The sequence below is a fragment of the Cibotium barometz genome, chromosome 30, assembly GCF_041138505.1.
Source record: "Cibotium barometz isolate CiBa-2024 chromosome 30, ASM4113850v1, whole genome shotgun sequence".
NCBI classification, from domain to species: Eukaryota; Viridiplantae; Streptophyta; class Polypodiopsida; order Cyatheales; family Cibotiaceae; genus Cibotium; species Cibotium barometz.
The window spans coordinates 21,087,834-21,097,955 of record NC_141075.1 but is presented as its reverse complement, the minus strand read 5'-3'; positions in this window follow the sequence as shown (position 1 = coordinate 21,097,955).

Here is a 10,122-nt window from a genome sequence, read left to right as displayed (position 1 = left end):
TATGCACAAGCATATAATGAAGGTGTCCTTGAAAATGATGTAACAAATATTTAAATGATTGCATAGATTATAATTTATCTTCTTCTATGTAGATTTCTAAAACAAAAAACACATGCTTGAAAAAATTTCACAAATTAAAGGATCTAAGAAATATGGAGTCCCTTTGCTTTAGAAATTAAACAATATTTTCAAATTTCCCAAAAATTATGTCCTTTCATATAGATGTAGGTTATATATAAGATGGATACCCACTAAGAACATATATACAAATGTGCTTAGTGGTGGGTACATACTAAGCACAGATATAAGGTGGATACTCACATGTACACAAAAGTTTAAATAGAACTTGAAAGGTTATATGGAATAAGGATCCCCACTATACACATATACAAATATCTATGGAATATGTTTTCTTTGGCAATCTTAGTAGCATCATAGTAGATTAAGATGTATACTTATGCAAAAGCAAATTTTGTGTGGAAACTTAAGTACAAATGTCCTTAACTTAGAATTTGTAATAACAAAGTAAATGTAATTTTTGTGCACAGGTAGGATTTGAGTCCTACCTCCCACAAATATCCTTCACTTAGAATTTGTGGTGGAAAAGTAAATGTAATTTTTGTGCACATGTAGGATTTGAGTCCTACATGTAGGATTTGAGTCCTACCATGTAGGATTTGAGTCCTACCACCCACATTAATGTAATTACTCTATTTGAAAAAAAAAGTTCACAATAACTTTTAGTTTTATTTTCTAGGAAACAAAATGGTTTCTAAGGTTGCTTAATGAAACAATATATAGAATTTCTTTATGGTTTTGATGTTAATGCATAAGACATGTTTTAACATGCATAAGGGGTGTTTACTAGAGAAATATATAGAACTATTTTATGGTTTTGATGTTAATGCATAAGAGGTATCTAATGCATAAGGAGTGTTTTTTTTTTAATGAGGGTGTTCACTTATTGAGGCCTTTATATAAATTTGCTATCATTTTTATCCAAGGTACACAATGAGATTCTAGCAGCGAAAATAGTAGCATTTTTATAACTAGAAGGATAGATAGATGTCGGGCCATTTTTGCTACTCCTAGGAAACACTACTATTTTTGTTGTAAAATGGGTTCGCTTTTCAGTAGCAATATTTCGCTATCTTGCAGAGTGAAATGTCACTGCTCATTAGCAACAATATTTGGCTATTATTTTTGTTGCTAAGCAAAGAATCTTTGCACATAAAAAAAAGAGCTTGGGTAGACTGGGGAGTCTGCACAGGACTCCCCAGTCTTTCCCAACTCTTTTTTTAATTGAAATCGAGTCAAATTCAGATTTATAACACAAACACAAATATAAGAAACACATTGTGGAGAATGTAATTAAGCCCAAAAAGTTATTATATTTTAGAAAGTGTTGGGACTTTGGTCATATATACATACATTTTTACAATGAAGAGGTATCTAACTGGAATCCTCATCAGATTCCGAGTGATCATCATCATCGCCTTCCTCCTCCTCTTCAAATGCTTCATGCTGATAATCAATATCCACTTTGTCATCTTCCCCTTCATCCTACATACATGCCATCAATCTCAAGGTAAGCAAGAGCATTAAAATACAATTAGACATATAAAATATAAGAGTTTAGGCTCACTTACCTCATCTGCTTGAGTCCCCAAAATGGACTCATCCAAGCGTATGCATCCACGCCCACAAATTGCGGACAGAGGGGCTCTATACCCATAGTCATACTCCTCCCTTGTTGGGTCACGCCCAACAACCTCCCTCTACAAAAGAACAATTAAGAAAATATACAATTATTTAAAGAAAAAAATACAATACAAAACAAAATGAAAGAAGAGAAGAAATGATTACTTATGAAACGAGCAAGAAAGGAGAATTTCCCACTAGAGCGGAAGTGTGAATCTCCTCGCTTCTGTAGTTAGGAAGCACTCGTGCCACTTGTTGTTGAAAAGGACTTGGGTGCTTCTAATGAATCTAAATGTGTGCCTCCACTCTTGAGCCGTGCAAAGGCTAGGCTTCTCCAAGTTATTCTTTATTGCTCTCTTGATATTTTCTCTCCTATTAGAGAGCAAAAGCTTAAGGCACCTCTTTATCCACTCCTCGGAGAATCAAAGACTCGCATGTGGTATAGGGAACTCCAACTTAAGCATATCGATAACGTATTTCTTGGAAAGTTCATCTTGTGCTTTTCACTTTTTGAAGGAGTTCATAAACTCCAGGTTTGCAAGTACATGCATACGGTTCATGACTTGCTGTCCTGGTGCATCCAACACAAGGGTAGCATCCACATCCACGTTGTATGGTATGGTGCGCGGATCGAATGGTGGAATGTGTGTCCTGGGGGCTAGCTCATAATGTATAGATGAAGAGTTCCCTGTTGGAGAGATGGATCGAGATACCTAGTGCTGCTTTTTTCAAAGCAAAAGAATCATGCTCTTCCCCGCTAGCACGTCTACCACCCCCCAGACTCCCTACTACATCATTGTCGTGGTGTAGATGGATGTGAGAGAGTGGGGCTGGGTCCGGTCAAGGAAGGTGGTGTAGCCTCATCACAACCATATCATGATGGGCCTACGCTACTCGGCCCCATGCCTATCAAAGGCGTGGTCTGTCCCGACTGAGCAAGTGGGGTTGATTGACCCCACGGTGTCGATTGGCCATGGGGTAGTCTACCATGGCATCAATTGGCTCAATTGTAAGCCCGCCTACATATAAGAATAAAATATAAGACATAGAATTCATAAAAGATTAACTTTATGTATGTGAAAAGGTTTGATGAAACCATACCTATGTCTGAGTAAACTAAGACTAAGCTTGCTGCCCATATCATTCATTTATAATAGATAGCAGATTTTCCACATCAGGGTCTTGTGATGGGTCAATCGACATTGCTTCTACATACATGCATGAGGCAACAAAATACGATTTCTCTAACAAAATCCATACTTAAAGCTTAGACAAAAAATATAACATGTGATATTAGAACATTGTTAAGACCTCCTACAATACTGATTAGACAAGCAGGGTGGATAGTGCCCCTTTTGGATTATATCTTGTGAGAACTTTCCACACGCCCACTGTTAAAGCCATAAGCAACATTCTAGATGTCATATATAAATGACAAGCATATCTCTATGCATAAGTCCATTTTGTAAACCCGGCACCCAAGGGGTCAATAAACATGAGGTTGAATGAATAAGGCCACTTACCTCAACAATTTCAAGCCAACCAAGAGAAAACAACAACACAAGCTTAGACAAAAAATACATATGATATTAGGAGATTGTTAAGACCTCCTACAATACTGCTTAGACAAGAAGGGTGGACAGGGACCCTTTTGGATGATATCTTGTGAGGACTTTCTACACGCTCCTAGCTATTAAAGCCAAAGGAAACTCCTATTTTACAAGAGGGATAGTGAGAAGATCGAGGGCTCCCCCTCCACTATAACCACTTAACACTCCTAACTTAACATAAGCAGCATTCTAGATGGTGTATAACAATGCCCCATATCTCTATGCATAAGGCTATGCATACCCTAAGCATAAGGCTATGCATACCCTAAGCATGGGCTATCCATAGCGTATGCATAGGGACCATAGGCTCTTGACATAAACCTCAACAATTTCAAGCCAACCAAGAGAAAACAACAACACAAGCTTAGACAAAAAATACATATGATATTAGGAGATTGTTAAGACCTCCTACAATACTGCTTAGACAAGAAGGGTGGATAGGGACCCTTTTGGATGATATCTTGTGAGGACTTTCTACACGCTCCTAGCTATTAAAGCCAAAGGAAACTCCTATTTTACAAGAGGGATAGTGAGAAGATCGAGGGCTCCCCCTCCACTATAACCACTTAACACTCCTAACTTAACATAAGCAGCATTCTAGATGGTGTATAACAATGCCCCATATCTCTATGCATAAGGCTATGCATACCCTAAGCATAAGGCTATGCATACCCTAAGCATGGGCTATGCATAGCGTATGCATAGGGACCATAGGCTCTTGACATAAACCTAATCCCGGGAACCCAAGGGTGCAAAAATACAAAGAGAAGAAAAATAAACAAAGAGCGCTTATGTCTACTAGCGGAATCTGTATTAACTGCTACGTGGCCAGAACCTTTGGTGGTTGTTTTAATAGACCTATAAAAAATTATCATAATAAATCAAAACATTAGTTCATAAGTACTATATGCATAGGCTTACCTTACGTGTAATTGTATTTTAATGCCCTTGCTTGCTGTGAGATCCCCCTGTTCCCACCGAGCAACGGATTCGGGTACTAGCAGCGGAAGTAGTACTTCTCGCATGGGACAGGGGTCCCACATTCGGGGCCTCGTCCACGGATATCCGGACAAGAGACTAATCTGTCGGTTTTTCCAAAACCGAACCCGGAAAAAACTTCCCTTACCCGGAAAGCACGGGCGATTCCACCAGGATAATTTTTTACTCTAACGTAGTCAAGATCATTACTGATCACGCTGATCCAACTGCACCTATAAAGATACTCGGTCGGATCAAGGAAGAAACTTGCACTTGGATCATTGGGATCAACGCTTTTTTCCCCATCAAGAGGCACAGCCGTTGATTCCTATCCATAGAACAATTACTATCCGGGACTTACTTCATCTATCGTAATAACAGAAATTGAGTCTCGGTTTACGGATCCATCAGTCCAGCCTAACCCCATCCGATCCCATGGGTTAGCCAACCGCCCAACCACTGTAGTGATGGGATCCAATTTGGAATTTGGTTAGGTTTTGTCCCGGGTACCAAGGAAAAGAGTTCCAAGGCCCCCTAGCCGGAATTTCATGCAAACATAAAACTAGCCACACCACTTACACACCCAATATGAAAATTGCCTTTTTCTTAGCATCAGCTAACTTTAAAACAATCCTTTAATGAAACCATAGTACCACTGATCACAATCTCCCAAATTATCCAGTTGATTCATAATTTCCCATCATTCCTTCATCAGAGTATCTATGGCATCATTGGCAACTAGAACGCTCACCACCTGTCCACACAGGGGCCGTTTCAATAGTTCCTAGCCCATAATACTCAACAATATAATCACTTATCAAGATGGACTCTCGTTGAAGATCAGCAAGATCAACCAACAGATCCATATAAAAGAGCCATGGACTCATCCGTTGAGGACCAGCAAGGTCAGTCAACCAGATCCATGCCCGGTTCCAGAAAACAACTCTTACTCCTTGTTCCAATATCTTCCTCGACGCACGCGTGGGTATCCTAGGCGACCCAGAGCCCGAGCACCGTATGGTCAGCACCCTCTAGGATCCTTCGCAGGTGACCTAGCGCTTCACTCATAGGCCGCTTCCTTGGTCCCTCATCCACCGTACCGGAAGCTCACCATTTTAATCGAACCGAGGCTGGTCAAGACCTCGGTCGACCTTGCTACGCGAGACATCCTCCATTGACTCTCCGTCAGCAGTTGCAACTTTATCAGTTAGGTCTCCACGACCTTAATCACAAGACGGTCAAAATGCTTCCCCAGCATTCTTGACATAAAACAGCCATTTACAAACAGCATTTACAAACAGTTTACAAATACAGTTTCTATATTAACTCTCATTTTTCCACATTATCCCTTATTAATCCACATTACTTATTCCACATTCCATGTATATGTGTACTCATCCAATCACCTCCTTTTCCATCTCTTCACTTCAGATTCCTTCACATCACATATCATATATTCACATCCATATCCACATCCATACATCCACATCCACATCCACATTCACATCCATACATCCACATCTACATGCTTATCTCCATTTTCACATCCTCATTTATACATCCACATCCCATATCCACATTCATACATACACATCCATATCCACATCCACATCCACATCCACATTCACATCCATGCATCCACATCTACATGCTTACCTCCATTTTCATATCCCCATTTATACATCCACATCCCATATCCACATTCATACATACACATCCATACATCCACATCTACATCCACATACATAACTATACATCCACATCTACATTCACATTCACATACATCCACATCCACATTCCCATACATCCACATCTATACATCCACATTCCACATTCACATCTACATTCACATTCACATACATGCACATCTACATTCACATTCACATACATCCACATCCCCATTCCCATTCACATCTATACATCCACATCTACATCCACATACATACATACATCCACATCCACATTCCACATTCACATCTATACATCCACATCTACATCCACATTCACATACATCCACATCCACATTTCCATTCACATCTATACATCCACATCCATTCACATCTATACATCCACATCTACATCCACATTTACATCTATGCATATACATCTTCATGCATATATCCATTTTCATGTTCATACATCCACACTCCCATCTCCATATCCACACATCCACATACATACATCCATTTTCACATTCCCATTTATATAACCCCATATACCTTCACATCTAATCTTTTACATCACATCCATTCTCGCCCTATCACAACCCATATACATCTTATCCTATCACATACACTTCTTACCTCATCCCCCCATACACATCTTAATTCATCTTATCACATCCTAACTTATTTCATAAGCATCTTATCACCTCTTATCACACCTCTTATCACATCCTATCACTTTCCATACGCATCTTATCAATTCTTATCACATCTCATACACCTCTTATCACATCTTATCACATTTCATATCTTTCTTTTTTTTTTTTTTAAAGAGAATTCTTTTATTTGATATAAGATTTCTCTACACATTTATTTATACATAAATTCCATTTAAGGAGACTAACACTTTCGAAATTAAAATCAATCTTTTATGCATCTTCTTATGCATGATTTCAATTTGGTAGGGAATTATACTTTTAGAATAAAAGAATTTCTCTTATGCATCTAAGTTAAGCATAAAATCCATTTATGAGGAAAATCATACTTTTAGTATAAAAAGAATATCTTTTATGCATACCTATATGCATGAAATCCAATATGATAAAAGTAACACTTTTGATATAAAAATTTTTCCTTTATGCATACTTCTATGCATGAAAATTAAAAATGATAAAAGTAACACTTTTGATATAAAAATTTTCCTTTATGCATACTTCTATGCATGAAAATTAAAAATGATAAAAGTAACACTTTTGATATAAAAATTTTCTTTTATGCATACTTTTATGTATGAAATAAAAATGATAAAAGTAACACTTTTGATATAAAAATTTATCCATTATGCATACTTCTATGCATGAAAATAAAAATGGTAAAAATAACACTTTTGATATAAAAATTTATCCTTTATGCATACTTCTATGCATGAAAGTAAAAATGATAAAAGTAACACTTTTGATATAAAAATTTATCCATTATGCATACTTCTATGCATGAAAATAAAAATGGTAAAAATAACACTTTTGATATAAAAATTTATCCTTTATGCATAATATTAAAATTCAATTTCTCCATGATTATAATGAAATTCTTTCAATTAATCTAGGATGATGATTCCTAGAATATGGTAGGAAGTCCTCTTTTTATGCTTTGAATGAAAATTTTTTTATGCATAATTTTTATAAAAATTTTGCCATAGCTCCGCTGCTATGACTGATAAATCTCAATTTTTCTAAGGGATAAAGCTTATCATTAAGGAAATAATTAAAATGATTCTCTAATTGGATCCTCAATCCATAATGGATTGAATCATCAATATACATAAACTAAAAGCATAAGAAAAAGCCATTAATTTGGCCTCAAGCATAGCTTAATCTTGGGTTAAGGAAAAGCTTTATGAAAAGCTTGATTTGGATTGAGAATGGGTCATGAGTATGACCATTTCTTGAGTGAGAGAGAGAATTTACATAAGAATCATTAGAATTTAAACATAAATGAAAATTAACTTCAATAGCATTTATTAAATTATGTAACTCTTCACTACTATTCAAACTTCAATAGCATTTAAAAAAAAACCATACCAATTAAACTTCTCAAGCTTGAGAGGGGTTGAGAAGAGAGAAACATTGAGAAATTATAGAAAGATGAATATTCACTAATTACGTTACAACTTGCTTGATTCTTTGTTCACGGTAGAGGCCCCCAACCAATCAATTGGTTAAGTATGTTGATGGAGCCACTAATGGGGATTGAAGAAAGAGGGAAGCTCCAAAAACTAGTGATTTATTAAATGAATTCACAGTTCTTGGCTTAGGTGGAGTAGAGTAACGATGCATAAACACTATATATTTTTCAACAAGGGTGAGGCTTCTATTTATAGGAAAAATTGAGCTCCTAACGAAACAAACTGATTCTAGAATTTTCTAAATCAATTTGGTCAATATTTGACCATTTTTAGGTCAGTTAAGCTAACTTTTTGGAACTAGACTTGAATGAGGAGAGAGGAGAGATGAAATATCTCAATTTTTATGAGTTTAAAACTCATTCAAGCATGTGAAATATGCACCTCCTTTAAAGAACTCCCCTTCCTTACATATGTCATATTTTTAATATTGCTCATAGTTTTTTACTAATAAACCTTGTACATTTTCAACTCTTCATCTTATGTGAAATATGCACCTCCTTTAAAGAACTCCCCTTCCTTACATATGTCATACTTTTAATATTGCTCATAATTTTTTACTAATAAACCTTGTACATTTTCAACTCTTCATCTTATGTGAAATATGCACCTCCTTTAAAGAACTCCTCTTCCTTACATATGTCATACTTTTAATATTGCTCATAATTTTTTACTAATAAACCTTGTACATTTTCAACTCTTCATCTTATGTGAGTATTTACTCATTTTTGGGTATCTTCTTTTTCAAATTGGATTTATCTCCTCCCTACACATGGATTGATGCTATTGGTCCATAGGAACCTTAATTGGACCATAATCCAAAAATTTCTGAAAATCTAGACCCTTAGACTAAGGTCCTTTATACACATTTCCAATTAATTCCAATTGCACATTGGAAAGTTCTTTTTGAATTTCTGTTTCAGGGAAACTTATTTTAATAAGATGAGATAATTTTCTATCCAAAAATATTAAAAATCTGAATATTCTCTCTCTAGAATATTTTCTCTCTCTAGGTTAAAACAGTTAGAAACAAGTCTTTTATATTTCTGAAGAGGGATTGATTATAGAAGAAGATACTAGACATCAAAAAGGGGTTTGGGGGAGGAATCTTACATTCTACCCCACTTAAAAAATGCGAGATGTCCTCATCTCGCAACTTGTGATAATTTCGCAAGATTCACGAATATGAGACTTAGAGAAAAATTTTAATCAAGATTAACCACCAAGATAAGTCTTAAAGAGAGCAAGATTCAAAATACGAACAAGATTTAAACTTTATTCATTCTCGGAACTTATACAGTAAAGATAGAGGAACTCTTTACACTTCCATAAGCCCGTCCATCATATGGTCACAAAAGCAGTCTTCACAAGCTGCACAAGTATAAGGTAACTCATCTATGGGAATGATTCTGTGGGTTATTGCTGCGCCTATCTCAGTGGTATGAGGTGTTCTAACAAAAGGACCTCTGAGAGGCAAGCCAAAAATGGGGTAAAGGCATATCTTCTCATGAGGAAGAAAACACGCCAGTAAGAAGACCCACTCAGAAAACCCAGGATGCCTTGATCTCATGACGCAGTAGTATCGGGGACCCAAACCCAAAGCTTCAATAACCATGGCCAAGCGGACATTGTTACGAAAGTACTGCTGACCCCAGGGTGTTACCCTAGTTATGTCTTGATAGGTCCGCCATTTTGTCTGCGCTACAGAAGTTCCCAAGTGAGGGAAAAGTGAGCGCTCATACTGCTCTATAAAATCTTTCTTCACAGACTCCCTTGCGTCTTGAAGGTGAGAAATCATTAGGGATAAAACTAGTTCTTGTTGCCAAGCCATGAAGGAGATTAAGAAAGAAAGGAGATCGATGGAAGTAAGATTACTGTGGGCGACAAGTAAAAGTTACGACTTATATAAAGGAAGGAGCTAGCGTAACTTAGAAGCCAACGGTAACTTGCCACTGAAAGTTTACCGTCTTTCCATGATTTGGGTTTG